Genomic DNA, 26,666 nt, shown 5'->3' on the forward strand with positions numbered 1-26,666 from the left:
TTAAGACAAGAAAGAAAGTAATATAGGGCTTCAGGTCGCACATATTTATTCTGACCTGGGATGTTATGATCTGGTGGCTGCGGTAGGTGATACTATCTCCATGTAGGGTTGAGATACAATAATTGTAATATACCCTGGAACCCAATTAAAGGGGATTAGCTCGTGGTGGCTATACACAGGAACACTCGGTTTTCTTCACTTCTTCAGTTATTTAACGCTCTCTTTCTCTTCACGATAACTTTACAAGTTCAGTTTCAAGAAAGGCAATGTAAGCTCTAGCGTCCTACTTTTATGGAGAAACAGCCGAGTATACACTTTAAAGGGGCGAACTGTCATTCAGACTCAGTTCATGAATTTTCTAGAACACAGCTACGACCTGATGATGCGTACTTGCAAGGTTGACGCATTTTGTAGATTTTCAATACTAGAACTTAACTGCTTCTTATAAACGCAACGCCAGACTTAAAGGAAAAAATTTAAGCATCAGTTTGGTAATAAAATTTCGATTACAAGTTTCGTAAAAATATATTGAAATTGTAACTAAATGTTTCGGCCCATTACAATATTTTCCTCTAGTAGTAAACAAATTAAATATGAAAAGGCGGTCTTATCCGAGAGCAAGACAGCTGAGAGAGCTAATATTACATCTTTTATCGTGCAACTTTAATGAACTATTCACAAAGTAACACGCTTTGCAAGCAAACAGTACGAGATAGCAATTATTTCTTAGCGAAGCCAGGTGATTACAAGACTTTTTCATTAAATACTCCAGCTCCAGTTTAAGAGGTGTGAGCAGCTTAAGGCAAAGAGGAAGATTGACTGAAAAGATCGATGATTACAAAAATCAAAAAGAATTGCAAGAATCAACAGTTAACGAAGATATCCATAAAAAAAGACTTAAGTTATAAAATAAAAGTTTAGATCCGTAACCGTCCGAGTCCGTCCGGTTAAGGCAACATAAGAGTCTTGTAATAATTTCCTTTGTTAAGGTAATCTTAGAAAAAGGTACAATTTCCATTTTATTAACACTATTAAACATTACAATTAAACTTATTTGAACACGGCTGTTCCTGTTTGGAATTAATACTGATTACTGACCTAATACCTTCAGTCTTGCAACTATTCCAATTTCGGTTATAAAAATTCATTTTATCCTTATTTTTCCAACTTCCTTCTTCACGTTCTAAATTGTGTTTTCGCGTTCTTTAACAGAATATAACAGCAGGCATGAAGGAGCTTAGGGTGTGTACCGTAGCAAATTTGTAATCATAGCACTTTGTAATACCCTTTACAAATAGATTCCATGTTGCCATGCGTCTGTTCCGTAATAGACCACAGTGGTAAAAACAGCGAAGTGGCACACGAACCGTAGACGAGAGAATGGCTGATGTTGTTTACCACATTTTGACGTCCTCTGCGATCTATTACTGACGAACAGGCCCACTGCAACATGGAATCGGTTTGTTTGATATAATGAACAGAAAAGACCAAAAAAAACAAAAAAAAAAACGACAAACTTGCCTCGTACCGCTAAATGTTCGAGGATTTGTGTCAGCTTAAGCATTTTGGTAGTCACAAACGGTTCTTTTAGTCTCTGCTCCCTATTTTCATCTTTACTGATCTCACTACTATACAGTTCATCGCAAAAGTCTATCAAGGCATCCACTTGCTCAAAGCAGAATACTCGCGAAAACATTTTGAAAACTGCGAGTCTATCGTAGCAATGACACACGATGGCAACGGTTGCGAAGATTTCTTCTAGTTAAGGCATTTTTCAAGTCGTCAAAAACTCTTTTTGACTAGTTATCACATTCTTGCTATGAGATTCGCTTTTAAGACTCTTTTATGACACTTAGCGTTACATGTCGCCTCGTTGGTATTATTATTTCCTTCCATTTATTGTCGAACCTTTCTGAAAAATTATCGTGTCTCGTCTGTGCTGTTAGAAAACCCAACAGCTAGTGGCAGTTTCTCTTCTTCTTCTTCTTTTAAAAGTTGCGAGCTTGCTTGGTTACTTCATCATCTTTGATTGCACCATTCATGTTTTTTGAGAAGATAAATTATTAATATTAACCAAGTATTAAAGTTGAAAAAATCGTTGAATAAATCTCAAAACCTTTTTTTCAAAAGCCCCCCTTTTTTCTTGGCTTCCTCCCTTTAGCTCTTTTTCCATTGCCAAGTAGTAAGCATTGCTGAATAATTTTCCTCTATTTTTTTTCCGTCTCACCCTTTTCTCTCCCGCCTCCCGTACCTCTCTCGCCCCCATGTATTCTCCCGTGTTCCAACCCCCCTGTTCTCCCACATAAGTGTAGGCAGCCTAGAGATATTCTTTAAGAGAAACCGGGGAAGTGAACGGAAACTGTAGACGTCAGTGGATGGTGGCATTTATTATATTCAGAAAGAATATAGCATGAGGGTCCCTTTTAAATCTTTTTAAGGCGAGAAATCAAGTTTATCAACTCTGCGGATGAAACTAACTCCCCATACCAGTGCACCGCCAAAGTTCTGAATAACCTTGCGATTTTTAGAAAAAGCCCTTTTTTTTCTCTAGGGAGCGCGAAAATCACCTAAAAGTTGCCTCCAAAGGAAAAAGAATACAAGGACCGCCTTATCACTAGTTATTTCCGAGTTAGAACTAATCAACCAAGTCCTTCATTTCTTAGTTGTAAATTAGAAAATAAGAAAAATCTTGTAGTGTCAATGCATCAAAAACGTATAACGTAGCCAAATGCAGGAGCGCTTACTTTAAAACACTTCGAAATTACCGACGAGCGTGTTCAAGCACTGCACAAAAAAATTCTAGATTAACACCAAATATTTGCTCGGGGCAAATATGATGCAAAGAAGTGCAAACTAGGAGGAAACCAGGGGGAAAGATGGTAAATAAGGCAATTGCATCCTAATTTACAAGATAGGGTTACAAATTCGTGGGCAAATGCGGTATTTACCATCTTTGCCCCTTATTTCCTTCTAGTTTGTACTTTTTCGTATTATGTTTGCCCTGAGCAAGGTTTGTGTAAATCTAATTTTATGCACAGTGAAAAAATATTTAGAAACTTGACCAGATTTTAAAATTCAAAGATGTATCTCAAATCTCAATAAAAGGGAATCAGTGCAGTCTTAAACTCAACTGAAGAAATAACAATCCTGACCTCACTTTTTATACAACTAATGATCTTTTATAGGTTGCCCTCACTATTGGACTCAACACCAATCTACTTGCTATAAACTATCCTCTAATACCCTGGAATGGATCGCGGCAAAATTTGCGTGTGAAGCACTCGGATCTAATCTCGCAGTGTTGGATTCACCAGCTGAACGACGAGAAATCGGTTGGGGAAGCAGGACATGGATTGGTTTGCACCGTGACTCCAGTAATAACTCACGCTGGCAATGGATTAATGGCTCAGTAGCGGTTTACCTAAACTTTGCTTCTAACCAACCAAACAACTCGAAAGGCACTGAAGATTGCGTAGAAATGTATCCGTCAAGGAAATGGAATGACTTGAATTGTAATACTTCTCTTCATTATTCTTGTGAATTGTCCTCGGGTAGGTCACGTTATAAATAGTTTTAAATTCAAAGAAACGTATCTCAAATGTTTTCTGGCAATTTTTTTTTAAAGAAAAGTCACAGTGGTGTAGAATGAAATAATAATAGGTCCTAAGGACTAGCCCAGTATTTTCTATATTAATATTTGATACTAACTAATGCCATGCACTTGTGTAGCGCATTTTCAAAGGCTACTAGTAAGGGGGCTTACCTACCTATTTATATTTTCTACACACACATACAGACACACGCAAACCCCTTTTTTGTCTCTAAGTCGCTGTTATTCGTCTGCGGTCATTGGCCTATAGCGGTTTTCTGGAGCATTGAATAATATTTTACCTGATTTGTAACACGATTGTATGACGGTTTTATTTTCGATCTGCAGTAGACACAACCTCATTTCCGAGGGTCCTCTCTTATCAACTTTAAAATTTATTACTGAAATCAAGGACACAAATAACTCCTCTGCGAAAAAGTATGTTGCTAAAATTTTCTTACGTCCGCTATTACAAGGCCGGTGACTGCATGGTCGAACGGACAGCGAAAAGAAAAGTGTCATTTTTTTTTTCTTTTTTGGTTGGAAGAATTTCATTCCATTGTCCTGAGTATTCTAATGAAATGAAATTTAAAAAACAACAAACGAGAAGAAAAAAGAAAAAAAAAACAGCAACTCAGATTAATAAAGAGCCTAAATTGAGGATCAAGTCCGAGATAACAGTTATCATTTTTGCTGTAGACAAAGGCAAAACGCGGTTATAAACTTTATGACACTTATTAAGGTCTAAGTAATCTATTACCAGTGTCGTGATTGTCTATCTTCTCTACTTTTTTAAAAACTTGCTTTACATCTCCTCTCTTAAAGGATTTACGTGCCGAAAACTCTCCTTCACAAATGATGTGCAAATTTGGCCCGAGAGTTGTGTTTTATACAATCAAAGATACGGCTCAATTTGCTCATTTTCCTGCGCTACTGGAAAACAAATTAGTGGCCCTTCATCTGCTCGGTGCGGAATAAGAGGATACTGGAGCGAAGAAGTGAACGAAGTCAGCTGTAATGGTTCGTATAACTCTAATTTTTGTTTCTTACTTCTTTTTACCCTTGTTTTTCTCTTGATGTTCCAAGCAGCGTCAAAAAATAATGGTGAGGATGTTGTAAAAGAATTTTATTAATAAACAAGGATATCAAATTATTTTTCATCACGGGAAAAAAAGCGCTTCTAATCTGCATCCAAGTATATGTAACAATGCTCTGTGCAGTCGGGCCATAGGATCGACGTGGAACATGTTGACTCATTATCAAATTTTTAGAAACAGGATTTTAGCCTTCTCAGCAGGTGCTAAAATTGCCATGGAAAGAAGGTATCCACCATTTCTTCCACACATTTTTAAGAGTTTTAGGGGCAGCCTCAAAAACTACGATTAGAAATTGGATTGTTGGACAATTGGGTTGTTTTCACATGACGTCATGACCGCCATGTTGGTGTGCCAAACCCTTCCTGTGGGAGTTGAACTTTTCTCTTATGTAAAAAACGTTCTTTTTTTCTAATTTGCATAGCTGCTAGCCACGTGGGTAAAACACTTTATACTAAAACGTTGTGAACAGTGAAAACGTCGCCCTAGTATTTTTGCTTTTTTTTTTTTTGTCAGGCCCAGTTTAAACGTCGAACTTTTCATTACCAAACTCCTTCAACTAAGTACAAGAAAAGATTGACGTTTGAATCAATTAAGTCTGACATATTTAATTTGGCTCGACCCATGCGGCTGACTTTCATGTGCCGAACCTAATGCATAAATGACTATCATTTATTTTCACTGGTAACCGTTGAGACTATGCTAACATCTTGAAAATGAATTGAGTCCGACTAATTTTTAGTTTGACGTACGATTCAACCATTGGACTTTTTATCAATTGGGTCGACCCAAATAGCTATTAAGTTCGGTACATGAAACGTTCGAAGTTTGAATTGGGTCTTAGTCTCCTTCTTTCCTATTCGCCCGTAGTGAATTATCGTTTTCAACATTTTAATGTATTGTCTCATAACTCTTAAAAAGAGCAAGGCAGGTTTTTATGGAATTTTCATTGACAGAAACACATCCATTGCATTTCCAAGTAGCACTGAATCTTTGTGGCATTGCCTTTTAATTTGTTTTGTTATTTAGAATGTCAAGAGGCTCTCGGTATGGAGAAAGGAGCGATTACTGACGGGCAGATTAGTTCTTCGTCACAGCTTGATGCCAACCATGAAGCCAGCCAGGGTAGACTGAACTTGAAAGGATCGTGGTCAGCTTACGCTAATGACGCTGAGCAATGGCTACAGATTGATCTAGGTACCAATCCTGTCACTGTCACACGGGTGGCAACGCAGGGGAATAATTTAAAGAGCCAGTGGGTAATAAATTACACGATGAAATACAGCGACGACGGTCTGAATTTCCAGTTGTACAAACAACAAGGACAAAGTCAACACAAGGTTAGACAACTCTGCAGACATTTATATTGAGGGGAGTTTGTTACTTTTTTAAAGAAGTGATCGTTACTTGTCCAAAAAAATTAGTAGATACAGCAAATAGTTGACTATGGAAGCAAAATTAAGTTCAGTAATCTGTTTCACTGCATGTAACCCTTAAACCCCAAAAAGTTATTATCAAAGTAATGATCTTGTACGTTTTGAGATCTCATGCATCCTTTACCCCTTCGTTAGTGAACTGTACTTTTGTTCTTCGTCATTTCGTTCACCATACTTAATATCCCATTCAACTCCCTCTGAGGAGTTAGTCGGGGTGAGTGAGGCTGAAAAAAGTTTCCAGCAACAAGTAAACAAGAATGGGGATCTTTTGGGGTCGAGGATAATTTTTGGTCCATTTTAGCCACCCTTTCCCTTTTGAGGTGTATTTGTGGTCGGGGCCCATTTGCGGTGCTGTACAGTTCCCCTGTTCCCCAAAATAATTTTGAATTGCACTCTGTTTTCTAAAAGTAATTTCAATTAACATGTTCCCCAAAATTCAATGTTGTCAGCTTTACGAATTCAAAGTTTCCAACGCATAGAGTTGTGGTGGGGATCAGGCCTAACCTATTGCAGAACCTGAAAAGGCATCCGGGTAACGCCTAAACAAAAAATAATCAGCAGTTCTTTTGTAGAAAAAAACGAGTTCAGGCCCCAGTCTACTCGCAACCAAGTCACAACCGACTGCAATAGACCAGAGAAGCAGCAAAATTGTCAAACAATAGTTGTCTGACAGTAAAAGTTTATTCGGAAATGATATATTTTAAACTAGCTTGAACATCAATGTCCCCCTGTTTCTGTTAACCCTTTAACCTGTTCCCTGGAGGTCATTTCAGGATACCTCTTGTTTCTTCCTAAAAGTAAATGGTCAAGGTCCCTTTTGTTCCCCATGCCCCTGCTCAAATTTCATATTCATAGTGTATGTCTCAAAATCCCTTGTAAAAAAGTACGATAATCGAGTGAAAAACTCCTCCATACTATTACAACATCTGTAACATTCACCAGAAAGCACTAGGTTTCATCCGTATCAGAGGTTACGTCTAGGTGTGCAGGGACCAGTGGTGTTCTGAAATTCAGTGCCTAGTGACACAGAATGTCATCCTTCGATATTGAATAGTAGGCAAATGGCGCCAAAACCGCGACTAAATGTCCATCTAACTACTGTTTTTTCTTTTGTTTTTTGTTGGCCTGCTTCAGGTGTTTGTTGGCAACACAGACGAGAATACTATCGTTTATAACGAACTCAATGGGTCGATTGTAGCACGCTACACGCGTTTTCAACCAACAGCTTGATATAACCACATATCAATGAGGGTGGAACTATATGGCTGCAAAGGTAATTTTTGTTGGTAACATCCTTCTTTTGTGGAATTCGGAAAAAATACAAACAAATCCTTATTTATTTTATCACTTTTGGCGGCCTTTACTACTGTATTGTTAATATAAATAATTACATTTACCGTCATGGTGTTTCGTGACCTTTGAAGAAACCTAGTCAATTTCCATTGAAGAAACCTTGAGTTCTGATACTTTGACTTCGGCGTGACTTCATAGAATGCCCAAGATAGAAAAGAAGGAATTCATGACACACGTTGTTCCTATGCATTGTGGAGACCCTTTGGGAAAACAACAAACAGTAACAAACAAACAAAAATAAAGTTCAGACGAACTAAGAAATATTTCAACTCAAAGTTTTGTTATTGAGCGTATATGTTGTGGTTCAATTTTTTTCTTGGTTTAAAATTTTTCTGTGTTTTAAACTCATTATCATACATTACCATACCCCGAAACAGAGGAAAATAAAATTTAAACCATGGATAAAACTAAACCGCCTAAAATATACATGCCTTTTTCGGTCGCAGTTAAAGATTCCTAGGTCTACTTTAAATCCTTATGATTCTAAAGATTATAAAGGGCCGAGGAAGACCGAAGTATAAGGAAATAGAGAGTAGCATATTATTACAGGTTTGTTTGATATCGCCATCTTTACAATTGGAATGAATTGTGAACATGTTCGTTTTGTAAGGAAACCCTGTATACAGCCGCTGGTTTCTAGATGGCAGTGATCCAGATGTGGAGTAAGTTGAATCATATATATATTGTTTGTTCAAGGTTGGGAAAGTAGAATAGATTTCCTTGGCTTGTGTGAGACATCAAGTTAATTTGACCTTCATGCTTTAGCTTCGGTTCTAAGCATAACTATTTCATGATATACAAACAACTTTTATCATAAGCATAGATTTCGCTTAGTGTCTTCTTTATATTTTCAACTTATTTCTTGGCAGTGGCTTCAATTGACACATTAAAATCGGCTTTCCCATAAAAGACTGGAAGATTCTTCTTATTTATTTCTTTTATTATTATTTAAACAACGCATTTGACTAGTTCCAGTCTTTTGTGGGAAACCTGATGTAATGTATCCATTCCGGTCACGACAGCTGAAACATCTCTAGGGAAATTGGCCCAAATTACTATTCCGGCAAATTTCATTATTATGCCGATAAACATCATGGCTAACTGCATAAATTGAGACTTGAATCAAATCCAAGTTTTTCCAGCTAACATTTAATTTTACTTTATAGGATAAAAAATATTTATTTCCGCTAATTTCCGTAATTTCCTTTTTCGTTTCGAAATGCGAAAATTTGTCCGTTATTTTCCTTGGAAGTAAAGGGATCCAAAATTTAACTTAAATGAAATATTTATTTACAAAGTCGCTCCAGATCTAATTCCTTTGGCGAAAATTGAAGGCGAAATCCACTCGGGAATTATTTTAATTAACGGTATCCTAATTCATAATAGGGCAGACAAATTTAGATATTGAATTTTGAACGAAACATTAAGACAAAAACTCAATCTCGACACTTCGGCATTTTAGGATAAATAATAATAAACGGCGTTAGAATAAAATCTTATTTAACCTAAACTCTTATTTGACTTAAACATTAAAATAGGGCGAGAGAAATCCAGCATCAGGTGCTTCGCAGTAGAGAGATTATTTTTGACTTTGACTTTGTTCAATTCTCTGCCTTCGTTTCTGACGGAGACCCACTGAAGACTGAGTTTCACTCTGTAGCACCCTCTTTTTTCTTGTCCGAGTCTCTGGATATTTTCACGATATATTGACTTTGTAGATACGCGTCTTCAACTAAAACAAATTATTTTTTCACTGAGAATTATTTTGGCCGGTGTGTTATTGTGACGTAAATGAATGAGACCCTGAGGGCATGAGGAGCAAACTCTCACTTTCCTCTACGTTGCCCACTCTACTTGGGAACAAACTGCTGAATTTTCATAGTGTCCAACTGCCCCCAGCTTGAATGAAGGAAATAGATAAAACAGACCAGGGTTTTAAAGTTGGAATATTAAATGAGCACAGGAGGATGAACACCGACTCGGAGCAGAGCCGAAGCAACCCGGCAGGGGCAAAGAAAGGCTAGATTACTTTTTTTTAATATATTTTTTTTTTATTGTAAATAAATGGACAACAGAGACAAGTTTTATTTCTTCAATAAAGTATTGTTATCTTCAGTACCCCTGCTGTTTACTTTGTAATCCAACTACTTCAGTGAACCAGATAAACACCCTAAAGGCTGAGACACAGCAAAACATTGCGCGCAGTAGAGACTTGTTTACACCAGCGACATAAACACAAGCACAAGTTAAGTGCGGACGTAACAGCACAAGAATAAACACAAACACAGGAGAAAGTACGCACTTATTCTTTCTATTCTCAACAGTAATTAACGCACTTAAAGCACACGTACAAGAAAATCAAAAGATTTTGTTTTATTTCTTCTTGCGCTTGCTCTTTAATTTTGTGAATTAGTGATGATCAAGAAAAGAATGATTGTGTTCCGTCTTCCCATGTTTCTGCTTATGCTTTTTTTCTTGACAATCTCACTGAACTTAGCTGTACCGGTTTTGCTTGCGTTTATATCGCTAGTATAAACTAACCTTTAACTTACACCGTTTTCCAACCAAGAGATTGTTGCATTTAATGTTGTTAAGGATTTATTGAATTAAACAAATTGCTTTTCGTTACACATCGCAAGTAACAACCTCAACGCTAAAAAACGACGTAAGTTTACTGCGCGTAATGCTTCGCTGTGTCCGAGCCTTTAATTTTGAGAGGACCAAAAGTACTTCAACAACAAAGTACAAGTGCCAATGCGAACTTGGAAAAACAAAAAAGGACTTGACAACACTAGTAAGAGAACTTTCGCCCACGAAAATTCCTATAATTTTTCCGATAAGCAACATTTTAAGTTGTTTCGATTGAGTTTTTCGGAGACCATATCGATATTTTTCATTCGTCTTAAAAAGTGATTTTATCCCTGTCTGATCGTTACGAAGTTTTTAGCACTGAATGATTTTGGATTGAATAGCCGTGATAAATTGTTTAATAAAAAAGTTCTAAATCACTCAAATTAGTCCAAAGTAGCGTCAGAATGCGGCTTAATATCATTTTTCACTGCTTGGAAGTTTTGGTGTATTTTTTTTTTCCATGCGATCCTGAAAACTGGGCTATTATCTCACCACCTGTCTAAGCGCAACTTTATTCTAAATGTGGATTTTTAGCGCTTTCCTGTGTATCTCTACAACGGCTTGACAAATTCTTTTTAAACCTAATCAAGTAATCTCTATGATGTGCATAATAATGTCTGAAACTTTCATTAAGATTGACTCACTGTAACACCTTGAAATTTCAAGGCAAACGTTGCCTACAAACCGGTCAAAAATCTCCTTTAGTACAACATTCACTGTTTTGATGTTATGCTAATTTTTCCAAATTAATGCGGACCATACATTTTTTCGCATCTTTTGAATGTAAAACATTAACAATACTCGCACTAAGGCGAAAGAAAAATATCGGTATGGTCTCTGAAAAACTGTATCGAAACACCGTATTTTGAGCTTAAAGTACTAGCTGAGTGAATCAGAATAAACACAAAAACTGGAAATTTCCTCTTTGTTTGTTTTTGGGCAAAATAAGCTATGAAATAATATTTGATAATCATCTAGTTCAAAACAAAAGCCTTTCAATACTATAAAATTATTGATTTTACATAGTTGCCATATTGGATCATTTTAAAAGAGTTAACAAATGATTTTGGTAAAAAAAAAATAGAAAAGTTCTCTTTGTTTGTTTCTGGACAGAATATGCCTTGAAATAATGTTTGATGACCATTTAGTACAAAAACGCCTTTCCTAGACTATAAAAATATTCATTTTACATAGTCGCCATATTGGTTTATTATAAAGGGGTTAACCCATGAGTTTAATCCAAAATTGGAAATTATTCATTTTTTGGTTTTTGGACATATTAGGCCTAGAAATAATGTCTGATCATCATCTACTTAAAAATAAGCCCTCCTAAACAATTAAAAAAATCAATTTTAAATAGTCGCCATATTGAAATTTTTTCAAAGGGGTAAGCCCAAGATTTTAGTCAAAAGTTGGAAATTTCCTTTTTGCTTTTGGACAAAATGGACCTGAAAAATGTTTAATGATCATTTAGTTGGAAAACAAGCACCTCCTAGACCAAGATTTGTGATTCTGAAAAGCTGCCATACTGAGATTTTTTGAAGGGGTTAACCCATGGTTTTTGTCAAAAATTGAAAATTTCCTGTTTGTTTGTTTTGGGAGAAAAAATTGGCCTCTAAATAATGTTGTTGATCATCTAGTTAGCAATCAAGCCCTCCTAGACTAAAAAAATATTTGTTGTATACAGTGGCCATATAAGGATTTTTTTAAAGGGGCTAACCCATGTTTTGGTCAAAGGTTGAAAATTTCCTCTGTTTGTTTTTGGAAATATAAGGCCTGAAAATAATGTTCTGATGATCATGTAAAAAAAAGGCCTTCCTAGACTAAAAAATATTTATTTTACATAGTCGCTATATTGGCGTTTTTTATAACCCAAGCGTTTGGTATAAAATTGGAAAATTTTCATTTGATTGTTTTTGGACATACGTATTAAGCCTAGAAATAATGTCTGATGATCATCTAGTTAAAAACCAAGCCCTCCTTAACGATAAAAAAAATCAATTTTAAATATTCGCCATATTGAAATTTTTCCTGTTTGTTTGTTTTTTGGACAAAATGGGCCATGAAGTAATATTTGATGATCATGTAAACAGTAGTTAGAAAACAAGCCATCCTAGATTATAAAAATATTGGTTTTACATAGTTGCCATGTTGGATTGAAAGCAGGGTAAGCCATGAGCTTAGAAAGTCCTAAGTTCACAGTCAAACAGTCAGCTCTAAATCATTCAGTCACTGCATCATCCCATTAGCCCCGGCCTAGACAGTAGAGTCACTATCCAGCCAACCAGTCACTTTTTTTCTTGCAACAAATCATTCAGCCTGTATAAATTTTTGTCCAGTCAGTCAGCCAGTCAGCTATGTAGTCAGTCAGTCAGCAAGTCAGGCAATCAGTCAGTCAGTTAGTCAACCGGTCAGTGAGTTAGTCAATCAGTCAGTCAGTCAGTCAGTCAGCCAGTTAGTCAACTAGTCAGTCAGCCAGCCAGTACGTCGACCAGTCAGTCCGTTAGTCAGTCAGTCAGTCAGTCAGTCAGTCAGTCAGCCAGCCAGTCAGTTAGTTAGTCTGAGTCACTCAGTCAGTTAGTCTCAGTTAGTCAGTCAGTCAATTAGCCAGTAAGTGAGTTGGTCAGCTAGTCAGTCATTCAGTCAGACAGTCACTATTAAAAGCCGGTCAGTTAGCCAGTCAAGTCATCAATCAGCAAGACTGTCAATTACTGATGCTGGCTGTATAAGCCATAATGTAGACTGCATGTCTGATCTTACCTACAGTCAGTTTTACATCTTTTATTCCCCATGTGAAAATCAAATCATGGGAACTTTAAACAAAGTTCTAAACACAGTGCTAACAAAGTTTCAAATTTGAAATAGTTTTCAAACTTCAAATTTGCAAAATTATGAATGATATTTTAGTTATCAGCCCATTTTAATATTTTAACAAAGTTGTTGTTTGATGAAAGTGCTAGGCTTAACAACTTTTTTGGCTAAAATTCTGGAGTAGTTGAGTTCTGAGACTGCCATTTGAATTGGAAATTTTCTTTTCGGCAACACTCTAAACTTAATTCATGGCTTTCTGTTGTTATCCTTTTTCAAAACAGTTTAAGTGCATGAAGTATACGTAAGGTTCTTTGAACAAGAAAATGACTTGACTGAATAATAATATGAAACTCCATACACATCAGTGTACATGTAAGCTTGCAGTACATTATTTGTCCTTTTTTTGGCCAAATTAGAGCCTTTTTCTCTCAAAATGTTTCCTATTCTAGCCAAACTTTCTCCAAATTAATGCTGCTGACACAACGATTGTGAGCTTAAATTAAAAGGTTGGCAAATAATTGGGTCATTGACAGTGTACATAGTTCTTTGACAACGACTTTGCAATACAATTTTGCATATGAAGGTGATGTAAAACTGCTGTAAACTAGCAGACCTTAGCTAAGATCTATAACATAACTGTGGCAAAACTGACCAAAAGGAAACTAATACTTATCCAAGAATAATAATGCTAAATCTATTTGGCATGATTAATTAATTTTCAAGCCAAATGTTCAGACACACAATAAACAAGGATTTATTATACATTAGCAGTGTTTATTCAACACCTACAATGGATTGTAGGTTGAGTGACATCCACTAAAGTTACCCAAATTATACTTAGTTGTCGCAATGCAAACAGTTAAGTATTTTGAAAGTTTTCCTTCATTTTGTGAAGACAGTGAATTGGATGGCTTTTTGAGCTTCAAACACGCTGTTATTTCCTAAAATGGTTTGGGGTCTAGTCAATTTTAACAAGTTTGCATTTACCCATCAAAATCTGACTGTAAATAGATTCAATATCTTTTCTCAATTAACTGCTCTGAGATGATGTTCTAGATTTTGTTCAAAAACTTACTTTTTGGAAAATTAAGCAAACATCATTATTTTGTTTTGAACACCGACCAACTTCTCCGTAACAAAATAAAGTGGAATTGACAAGGATCATCAGAAGTGGAAACTTTTGCCTTTTATTTTTTACTTTCTAATTTCCAACAAAATTGTATAAATGAATCTTGTGGCAAAAAACGGTGGAGAAAGGAAACCCCATACACCTTGAATCGTGAGAATGATGTAGTAAACTACTGGATGTGCGCAGACAAACCGACCCCTTAAAGATATCCTCTATTGTTAACTCTCTTAAAATACATCTAAATGCAGTTTAATGTAATGTTCTGGATAAGATAAGTAATTGTCTTTTGAACAAGCCAGCCACATTTTATTCATCTGGTTCACTCAAGAGCTGGATTACAAAGCAAACTATGCAGCCTTTACAGTACTGAAGATAACCTCTATTCTTAACATTGAAGACTTGATCCAGTCTGTTTGTGGCATATGCATCTGACCTGGAAGAAAAAAACCACAAAACATTAGCAACAGGATAAAACTATCTAAAGTCAGGGGTTTCAAGAAGCCATCTGGTTAAATTAGAGACGGTAAAAATGTGTCAACAGCTGTATCAATGAGGGGCCCATAAGTCCCCCTCTAGGGTGTTCTTTTTCTTGGGGCATGCTTCCCCAGAAATTTTTGAAACATTACTACATTATTGAAACATTACTACAGTGGAACCTCTATTCAGGGTATAGCCTGCGAGCAAGCTCTGCATTTGGGGGAAATCGTGAAAAGTTGACGCATGAGAGGCATGTGAGAGGAGATACGAAAGCAGGGGGCGTGGGAGAGAAAGGAGAGCTTGCAACGATCACTTCCAAAGTGAGATTTACCAAGATTGTCACAATCTTGGTAAAATCTTTTAATTACATTACATCACATTATGATGTCCAAGCCTCACCGTAATATTATTATAGCCTGTGTAGCAGGCGTCAAGTCTTTGATATTTCTCCTATCACCTAAGACCGCAGGGGTGGATCCAGGATTTTTTCAAAGAGGGGGTTGTAAGTATGAGAGTAAAATTTTCACCATCTGGAATCCCGGATCTCAGCGCTTTAAGGCAACAATTTCCTGAATCCCACTTCATAATAACGCTAAATCCCACGTCTGATACATAAACGCAATCCTGAATCCCCCTTCCATGTTTCTTTAAAATCCCAAATCCCAGGCTCCAAAAAGGCTAAATCCCGGACCCCGAAAAACCCACTGGGGACACTCTCTACAATGGCCACTTATTTTAAATGCTTCTTGTTTAATCCTTTCTGTAACGGCCACCTTTGACAAAGGCAATTGCCACTAAAGTGGTCCCCAACTACCAGTTTTTTCAGCTACTGATGAAAAAGGCAAGAAAGGTCATGAAATTTGATTCCTGTAGAGAGGAGAAGGCGTTACATCATGTTGCCATGGTGCCAGAATTTTTTGATGACAACAAACCGATAAAGCCACTGAAAAGTGTATTACCCGATGATTATAATTTCAAAGGACAGAATAATAAAAAGAACTTCTAAGGCTTCACCAAACTCATTAAACGTCCTAGAATGCAAATCTAATGACTTTGCCGTGTGAACCCGTTAGTGTACATTTTCTCGGTGACAACAACTCTTAAGCACAAGCAATTTCAAGGGCTCTTGCCGAATCTCTACCTTCCCATGGAGATTCCAGCCGCAGGACCACAAACATGGCTGAGTCGGCTGGTCCTCTCATCTCAGCTATGAAGTCAACGCAGTCTCCGGTGGAAACTTGCCTCTGACCAAAAATTACAGCAAGGATTTTGAAGACCTAGCCAACCTTCAACCATCCGAGCTCAAGAAATCAGTCCTAAGCGTTTTTGGAGCGAAAACTCGTGGTATTGGGTCTAAGAAATGGGTCATTAAAATAGCAGACGTCGTCACCTGGACAGAAGCCTTCACAATCTTTTGGATGACTCTTTGCCACACCTTCCCCTCTTGCTGGAAAGATTTAAACCAGTACAAGCTACTCATTATTCAGACAGCAAGGTGCTTCTCTGACAAAATGGCTTCACTAAGACATCGCCTTCAGAAAAGAAGTGCCAGCAGTCTCGGGTCAACCGAGTAGTCTCACATGCACCCATACCTCTACAATTTTCACACCAGATCTCTGACTACCACTTCAGCCGCTTTAGGCTCCTCAACTTCTTCTCCCTTGTCACTAACAGAGTCTCTCGCATATTTGGGTAATCACCAGTCTTGCCACTATAGCCACTCCTGGAATGACGGTTGCCTTTTGGCTACTGCCGGTTTCTTCACTCCTGCAAAACAAGCCTTGGGGACCACCCACTGATCTGACCATTCAGCATGGAGTGAATGGTACCACTCCCCTTCTCTGTCAAAGGGGGCTCACCGCCATCACTAGGTCACCGCTCCTAGCCAATTCACCTGTACATAGTTCTTATTTTGTCCTCTTTGGTTCTCATGATAACCTTTCAGCTCCTTCTGTTTTACCTTCTCAGCAGCAGGGTCTGCCAAGTTCTGGACATTTGTTGAATTCTCTGGCCATTTGTACATTAAGCCCGGTTTCTCAGCTTACTCCCATTACAGTGGATAGATTCCAGCATGAGCTCTGCCTTCATCCTACCCCAGACAAAGTTGTGTACGTGGTCCAAGGCCTTGGTGATGGTTTTCACCTTGGCTTCAATTACAGTACTTCCTTGAAGTCAGCGGGGAAAATATGGCTTTGGCACTCCTAAACCCTCATTTCAATGACAATTACTTGCAATTGGAAATTCGGACAGGCAGGGTGGCGGGCCCCTTCACTTAGCCTCCCCTCCCTGTCCTCCATGTGAGCCGTTCAAGGTGTCCACAGCATGGTTGCTCAAAAAAAATAGGAAAATAGGAAACTCAGGATTGAGAAAATAAGAAAAATAGGAAACTTTGCATTAAAATATAGGAGAAAAATAGGAAAATCAAAAGTACTTTTGTTGACAAAGATAGCTTCCCTGCACCCCATAAGGGTTATAATAGAGGCTACGGGTCCTCAGATTCTATGTTGACAGGATTTAGATCAACTTTCGCGGCTAAGAAGGAGTGAATATGATCAGTAATGTTTAGTTTATTGGCTCAGTTACGCTGTACTAAATCAGAATGATAATTATGATTGATTACAGGTCAAGCGTGGTTCTATAATCAAAGGTGATCATATGAAATTCCCTTCAAGTTGATGGCAAATCTTTCAAAAGCTTTAAAGAGTGAAATTTCTTAGATAGAAATTTCTTACGATTGAGTTGTCATTGAAGGATATAAAAAAAAGTCATATAGAAAGCTTTCCTTCCATTAATCTGCAATTGGTGGCTGGTTGAGAATATGCTTGTTTGAGTCAAAAGACCACATAATTTTAAGTACGGAACCTGGCTCTCCGCGGTGTATGCAAAATGACACTGATCTATTTGGTACCAGATTGTAAGTGTGTCATGGTTAAGTTCTAAGAAGAACATAACACTCTGCTTAGCTATGACTTAAGACCGATTTTGCAACCAAAATATTGGATCCTTCACCAGTTGCTTAGGTATAGCTGTTAACAAGGGCTCACCAAGAGAGCTAGTGCCGTAAACTAAACTTTAGTCCGTTCTTTTCATGTAGCATCCAGAATCAGCTAGAGATTGGTTTTTTAAACAAGAAGCTGATTGGATGATTTATCTGGCCTGTGTTGTGAGAGGACAACTTGATCCTGTTTTTAGTTTCAAAGATGAACATAAAAGCGAGGAAGACTTCAAAATAAAATATAACATGTACAGATACTAAAATGCAGTTTCAGTGGGCTATGCAAAATATTTAACAATTATTCCTCGAGCCCGAATGGGCTATTGACTTAGAGGCCATGAGGGGGAGAGGAATAATTGTTTTAGTAAAATCCAACTAGTTGGTCAAAAATATCGAGAATAAAAAAAATTTACCTAGTTAAAGCTAGACTTTAATCTTTTTTTGCCGCCAAAAAGCCCGCACTTTTCGCTACTAGTGGGCTATAACATATAGCCTAGTAGTAGCTCAACCAATCAGAATGCAGCACTGATAATAGGCCACTAGTTGGATTTTACTAATATTAAATAGTCATGAGGACTATAACACTTCATACAATACATGCAGGCACGCGAGAAAATTACACAAAAAGTAATAAAAAAAATGTTAACAGAACTCTAATAGGCAATAGAGGTCATGGAAAGAACAAACGCAACTGTCATTTTCACTAATATTAGAACATCAAAGTCAACATGCTACTTGCTTTATGATAAATTTCACTCAAAAACACATACAACTATAATTCCATTCTCAATTTTGTTACAAATTTTGGCTTCACCAGCTAAAAAATAGGAAAAATAGGAGGTTTTAGTTTAAAAATAGGACAAAATAGGAATAGGCTCAAAAAATAGGAAAAAATAGGAACTGGACACCCTGGCCGTTTCAACGTCATCCTCAAATGCCATCACAATCAATACCCATCACAATCAACCTGAGGCACATTATTTTTCAGTCCTTGAACTTCTCTGACTACAACCATACAATGCTTGGGCTGCCTGCTGTCTTGGGTTTTTGGGTATCTTATGCGCTGGTGAGTTCACTGACAACTCCCACTTCAATCCCGACATCCACATTGCTGTCACCGATGTCCACATTAACATTAAGTACTCTACGATGGACCCCTTTCGCCAAGGTTGCTATATCCACATTGGTGCTGAGAAACATAATCTCTGCCCCATGCACCCCCTTACCCAGTATCTACATGTCCGTGGCTCAACTTCTGGGCCCAATTTCATTCTCTCTGAGGCACCCCTCTAAATTGACAATGACTGACATCTGGTATTCAATTCATCCTCTCCGCTCCTGGGGTCCCTGGTTGCTACATCGGTCATAGCTTCTGCATTAGCACAGCTATTTCAGCAGCCTCTTGTGGCTTACCAGATCACCTCATCAAGATGCTTAGCAAATGGTCCAGCCACGCGTATCAGATCTATATGCACACTCTCATAAGTACTATTATGGGGGTAGGAAGCCTACTCACTTGACAGGTTATTTCTTGCGTATCTTCCTCCCTTTCTTGTTATTTTTGTAGGGTGCTTCGGGACTTTGGTAGTTCAGGGCCAGAGCTTGCAGTTGAGGGCTTGCAGTCTGTAAGGCATCGTTTATAAAGTTAAGGTTTTTTGGAAAATAGTCTACCTCTTCTTTGAATGTGTACCTCCGCGGAGAAAATTATTGTCGTCAAACTGCCGAGAGGGTAGTGTGGTTTATTAGTTGCAAGGATAGGTCACAAAAAGAAAAAGAGAGAGTCCTCGTGCAGCAGTTTGGTGCATTAACTGCATCCTGTTTGCCTTACTGAAAGAAAGTTAAAGGTAGGCTACTGCTGAGTAGATTCATAAAGATGTCACGAGGCTTTGATTGATATAGCCTAGAGAGTATATAGAGCTGGCAATTACGTACGTTGCATCAGAGTGCAGTTCAGCGCTAGTACGTGGAAATAGAATACTGGTAAAAAATGTTTTACATCAAACCTGCCATTAGAAAGTTTGTAGCAGTCAGGTATCTGCGGGTACCTTGATCTACTCTCAGTAGACTATAGTTTGTGCAGCAAGGTCTCTTCCATAGGGACTAGAATTATTGAATGGTTGTTGGTAAGTTGGAGACTCATAGCCGCTATAAGACTGGAGTACTCTATTGTGTAGCTTTGATTTGGTAGCACCTGAAGTATATATAGTGCACCATGTAGTCTGCTGTAGTGTAGAATGTTGCCGTTGTGTGAGTAGTCTGTTTTTGAATTGGCAGTGTAATTGGGGCCTTCCAGGCTCCGTTCATCACAGGTCTCCACAGACCATACGTCTTCATACATGTAGGTTGTTAGCAACATTAAAACATTTGTCAAATTTTCCCATGAAGCAATTCATGGTGAACAAAACATTCGTTAAATTCTGGAGATTAAAAAATGGTAAGGGACTGAGACTAGGGAAATACTTCTCCACAGAGAACACTTCTCCAGTGTTAATATATTACATGTACGTCCTCCACCTGGAATCACATTTTTAAGAAAAAAAATTTAATTATTCTTTAAAAGCATCTAAAAGACTCTGACACACTAACCCGAGATACACTTACATGTACGTCCGTGTGCATCCAGTGCTTTACAACACCAACCATGTACCGGTAAATATAAAATGCAGCAACCATTTCATGTCTGTTGGAAGTTAAGGACAAAATGAAACAGTTTACATACAGTGCACATGTAAGGAACTTATTATCAAACACAGTGCAGAAGGAAGTTTGGATTATTATATGTTTCTGGGCCAGAACTGCCCACCTACCCCTCCACAAAGCCAACAGTTTGCCCTTTAGTGAAAAGTTAATGTTAATGTTGGCCTAGGAGAGGGATACAAATGTACATGTAGGTGGGTAGCTTCCCAGAAACCTATAATGATCTGGAAGGTTTAACACTAAAACATGAATCGCTAATTTTCATAGAAAAAGACCCGAAAATAGGTTCAGTCAGCTGGTTACTTTCTTCAGCATTCATCAAACCTTTAAAACAAAACAGCCCAGGGGTAGTTTCAAAAAGAAAGCACTCGAAAATGAAGACCAAAGCACGCAGCACGAAGCACCCAAATCTCAAAAACAAATTTAAATTTATGTTTTTAAAGTTCAGTTACAGGACCTTTTATAGGAATAACCTTGTGTTACTCCGTTTCAAATATGTATCATGTTTAAAAGTAAAAGTCTTTGAATAAAGTATTATTATAAAGACTTGATGTTTCAGTTATTTCTGAAGGATCCTTGCCTACAGTTAGTTCTCTACTGTCCACTTTCCAATGCACTTTCATTTACTATAACTGCTCAAGGAAAATCTTTTGAGTTTAATTTTTAATCTCTAACTAAATCACAAATCGTTCTTGCTTTCACCGCCCTTTCTTTGAAGTTTGCAGTAGATCTGGTGGCCCTAAGAAGGCCTCACTTTCATGCTTACATCCCAAGTGTGTATGACACTGTTAAAGGCAGTTACAGAAATCATCTTAGGTAAGGCCCACTTATACCTAGAGTTACTGTTGAATCACTGCAAATTTTGTTTTTTTTTTTTAATTCTTTTTATCTTTGAAGCAGATCCCAGGGGGAATACTGTGGATTTCAAGTGACAGCAACAATGAAAGGATTTTTCTTGGTTTGAAATTTTCAATTTCAGGATGCTTTTGGGTAGGAAAATTTTGGCAAGAAACTTTTGGGGTAGCTTGATTTAAGAAGGGACTTTTTTGGTTATTCAAAACTAAATGGTTCTATTTTTGTGTTATATCATTTAATGCTTTCTGGAAAATTTTTTATAATTCAGAAATTCGGCATGGGGTTTTTGGGGGGTTAAATTTTGGTGCAGGGATTTTTTTTTTTGGGGGGGGGGTTTGTTTGAATCCCATATGGTAGTTCTTGGACCAAAAATGGGCAGGGACAAAGGTGATAACATGCTCACAACATGATTCCACTTAAACACAAAAGAAATTGTAAAGTCAAGACTTTAACACACTTACAAAGCACACTAGAGCACACTTTAATTATACAATACTTTTGTCGCACATTATTAACAGACTAAAAACAATAAAGCGTGCTTCAATAAAATAGAACAATGAAGCGTGAGCAGCCTAACATGGAAAGCAAGTTACCTTTCGATAACAAAAGCTAGGATGCAAGAAGACACCATACTCATTGCACGCAAACTTACTGGATTAGAAGTGAAAGTAACATTATTGTAATACAATCACAGGGCTCGAAATTGCGACCGATACGGTCGCATTTGCGACTTAATTTTTCTTATTTGCGACTAGAAAACGAGACTAGTCGCAAATTTGCGACTAGGTTTTGCCTTAACTGATATGAAATAAAAGAACTAGCACTTGAATTTTTGCTTAAATAAATTTAGAAATAAAAAGATTCATTGAAGTAGCGTCTTATAACTTTGTTACACTCTGAAGGTTTACCGTAATTTACCTGGAATGCATACACGCAACGATATTCCTTCAACAGCACGCCATTTTCAGCGGGTTCTGTAAACATGTACAGGTAGGTACGCGGTGTAAGCATCATATAGTGGTTCCCGTTAGTTAATATATGTCATAACTTTACATAGCCTTACATAGCCAAATACGGCCCTACACAGCCCTACATAACCCTACATAGCCCTACATAGCCCTACATAGCCCTACATAGCCCAACATAGCCCTACATAGCCCTACATAGCCATACATAGCCCTACATAGCCCTACGTAGCCCTACACAGCCCTACATAGCCCTACATAGCCCTACATAGCCCTACATAACCCTACATAGCCCTACATAGCCCTACATAGCCCTACATAGACCTACATAGACCTACACAGCCCTACACAGCCCTACATAGCCCTACATAGCCATACATAGCCCTACATAGCCCTGCATAGCCATACATAGCCCTACATAGCCCTAAATAGCGCTACATAGCCCTACATAGCCATACACAGCCCTACATAGCCATACATAGCCATACATAGCCCTACACAGCCATACATAGCCATACACAGCCCTACATAGCCCTACATAGCCATACATAGCCCTACATAGCCATACACAGCCCTACACAGCCCTACATAGCCCTACATAGCCCTACATAGCCCTACATAGCCCAACATAACCCTACATAGCCCTACACAGCCATACACAGCCCTACATAGCCCTACATAGCGCTACATAGCCCTACATAGCCCTACATAGCCCTACATAGCCCTACATAGCCCTACATAGCCATACATAGCCATACACAGCCATACATAGCCATACATAGCCCTACTAGCCCTACATAGCCCTACATAGCCCTACATAGCCCTACATAGCCATACATAGCCCTACATAGCCCTACGTAGCCCTACACAGCCCTACATAGCCCTACATAGCCCTACATAGCCCTACATAACCCTACATAGCCCTACATAGCCCTACATAGACCTACATAGACCTACACAGCCCTACACAGCCCTACATAGCCATACATAGCCCTACATAGCCCTGCATAGCCATACATAGCCCTACATAGCCCTACATAGCCATACATAGCCCTACATAGCCATACATAGCCCTACATAGCCATACACAGCCCTACATAGCCATACATAGCCATACATAGCCCTACACAGCCATACATAGCCATACACAGCCCTACATAGCCCTACATAGCCCTACATAGCGCTACATAGCGCTACATAGCCCTACATAGCCCTACATAGCCCTATATAGCCATACATAGCCCTACATGGCCATACACAGCCCTACACAGCCCTACATAGCCCTACATAGCCCTACATAGACCTACACAGCCATACACAGCCCTACATAGCCATACATAGCAATACATAACCATACATAGCCCTACATAGCCCTACATAGCCCTACATAGCCCTACATAGCCCGACATAGCCATACATAGCCATACATAGCCATACATAGCCCTACACAGCCATACATAGCCCTACATAGCCCTACATAGCCCTACATAGCGCTACATAGCCCTACACAGCCCTACATAGCCCTACACAGCCCTACATAGCCCTACACAGCCATACATAGACCTACACAGCCATACATAACCCTACATAGCCATACATAGCCATACATAGCCGTACATAGCCATACATAGCCATACATAGCCCTACATAGCCATATACAGCAATACATAGCCATACACAGCCATACATAGCCATACATAACCCAACATAGCCCTACATAGCCCTACATAGCCCTACATAGCCCTAAATAGCCCTACATAGCCATACATAGCCATACACAGCCATACCTAGCCATACATAGCCATACATAGGCATACATAGCCCTACATAGCCCTACATAGCCATACATAGCCATACACAGCCATAGATAGCCATACATAGCCCTACATAGCCCTACATAGCCATACATAGCCCTACTAGCCCTACATACCTCTACATAGCCCTACATAGCCCTACATAGCCATACATAGCCATACACAGCCATACATAGCCATACATAGCCCTACGTAGCCCTACATAGCCATACATAGCCCTACATAGCCCTACATAGCCCTACATAGCCCTACATAGCCATACACATCCATAGATAGCCATACATAGCCCTACATAGCCCTACATAGACCTACATAGCCATACACAGCCATACAGAGCCATACATAGCCATACATAGCCCTACATAGCCATACATACGCCATTGTCTTGATTTTCAAAGCTTGCGCTTTTCGCTAATAGTGGGCTGTAACATATAGCCTAGTAGTAGCAAAACCAATCAGAATGCAGCATTGATAATAGACCACTAGTTGCATTTTTCAAATAGCCCTATAATCCCTTCACAACCCTACATAACCATACATAGCTCTACATAGCGTTACATAGCTCTACACAACCCTACATAATACTACGCAACCCTACATAGCTATACATAGCCCTAAAATAGCGCTACATAGCCGTACAGAAATCTACGCAATCCCACATAGCCCTGCATAATCGGACATAGGGCTACATAGTCCTAAATAGTCCTGCGTTATCAGAAGAGACTACATTGCGACGCTTGGACACCAAGGACACCAATGTTAGAAAAATGACAAGAAACCCTCAGATTCCAAAAAAAATATATTTTATTGGGATCATGGGCTATTATTTAACTCTGACAACTACCTTACGACTCGTTGTTGAATTTGCTTTTTTTTTAAAGTTTGTTTTTAAACTAATAGTTCTTTTTCCAAACGTGTAACATTATATGTTCTGTTATGACATAGTATAAGTAATAACGATTACATAAGGAAAATACAAAGACCTGCGGTTGTACAGTTCTGAAACCACAAACAGAATTTACCTGTTCAGGAGCTAGTTAAGCTTGGGACATATTAAATTTATATTTTATAACTGATTTGGTGGAAGTTTTGGCACTTTAACATACCTATTGTCTGTGCAGACCTAAACAGCTGTCCTCATCAACTCATTTACAGCCAAACAGCCAAGTGCAATCTTTTATTATCATACACGACCCTGGAAACTTGGACACATTGGCTCGGTTATTTAAACGAAGTCCAACTTTGGCAGCGGTTTGGGAGATATTTGGACCTCCAAATCTCTTCCTTAGTGGATTCTTTAAAGAAGACAAATGCTTTTCTTGTCCACGTTATATGCGCTACTGAAACTGTCACAATAAAGGGTGTTTACATAAAAGCGTTCACCAAACGAAAAATGTCATCAAACGTATTTTCTTAAAACTCTACCTAAACGCCGTTTAAATAACTGACCCACTGTTTTACACATGGCCACACATAGCGCTGTGTCAATGTATCAATGAACAACGAAGGGTCTATTGCACAGCGAGGTGTGGAATCACTAGTTGCTTTATTTATTCACATCCATTGGTGTCCGCAATTATGCGGCGTTCTAGCGATCAAGGTCTGATGATGTGTATCACTATGTGGGGTGTGGGAAAGTTCAAGTACTAACCCCTAAGGAGACCAGAGAGGGAGTGGATTCCCATACTAAAACAGACATCTGTAGGTCAGTGTCACGGAATTTATTTATGCACAGCCATAAGCGATACCTTTATGAGCAAATATAGTGTCGAAAATAACTTTAAGTGACACCAAAATCGGCAATTTACATTACCAAGGGAAACGATGAGCATCCCCTTCACTTTTATGAGCGTGTTATCCCCAGGGTGTACATCTAATAAATACATCAATACGACTATGCGATTTGGCATTAACTCTGCAGGTTCTTTGATGAATTGTGCCAATTGATATTCAACCATAAAGTCCAATAGATGGGTAGTGTGAACCTCTAAGAGATTTGAAAGAAAATTACAATTCAAATCTCCCAGTATATACTGAATTTCTTAATACCTGGAATCTGTCGGGGTATGTAGGGTTATGTACGAGAGAGGATGTCCTATCAATCTCAGAGAAAAAGTGACTGCAATATTTCCAAACTCTTCATTCTAATGAATCTCTTAACCTAGCCCATTTTCTGATAAATTAGAAGTGAAATGGTAAAAGCTCTTTTAGAGTCTTGACACTTTGATGCCTGTATATGAAAAATTATTCAATTCCTTCCCTAGGTACCATTCCTCAGACCTAATGTGGTGGTCTTATTACTCCCATCTATAATTCGAGCGGGAGTAATAACCCGGCAATTTCCGAAGTATATCTGTCTCTAGCTACCTGTGTTCGATATCTTAAACCAACGACTCCACAAAAATGTCATGTCTTTAAGTACGCGTAACAATTGAATCTCAAATCGGCTTTTCTTTTTTTAACAAATAGCCGCACAGCAGAACACGTCTTCCTTTACGTTCATAATCACCAGGAAAAGATTTATGCATGCTTTGTCTGCACTTTGAAAAACGTTTCACTACGTCACCCATGTAGAGCTCCTGCACATGTGTACGGTAATATAGGGTTATTTAAGAGTATAAAAGGCTATCTATAGGGTTATGTAGGGTTATTTAGGGCTATGTAGTGATATGTAGGACTATGTAGGGTTAGGAGTGGCTATGTAGGTCTGTGTAGGGCTATCTAGGGCTATGTATGGCTATTTAGGGCTGTGTATGGCTATGTAGGACTATGTATGGCTATGTAGGGCTATGTAGAGTTATGTATGGCTATGTAGGGCTA

At 38.4% G+C, this 26,666-nt stretch overlaps 1 long non-coding RNA gene across 1 annotated transcript; it reads right to left on the reverse strand.

The window, feature by feature from the left end:
- Positions 1–14,267: 14,267 nt before the first annotated feature.
- Positions 14,268–22,035, reverse strand: LOC140925343 (uncharacterized). The gene is made up of 3 exons (XR_012164392.1): positions 21,986–22,035; positions 20,117–20,195; positions 14,268–14,476 (listed from the first exon to the last, which is right to left on the reverse strand). It is a non-coding gene; the product is annotated as an uncharacterized lncRNA (long non-coding RNA).
- Between the last annotated feature and the right edge of the window lie 4,631 nt (positions 22,036–26,666).

Source organism: Porites lutea (genome assembly GCF_958299795.1).
Source record: "Porites lutea chromosome 5 unlocalized genomic scaffold, jaPorLute2.1 SUPER_5_unloc_1, whole genome shotgun sequence".
In the NCBI taxonomy this organism is placed as follows: domain Eukaryota; kingdom Metazoa; phylum Cnidaria; class Anthozoa; order Scleractinia; family Poritidae; genus Porites; species Porites lutea.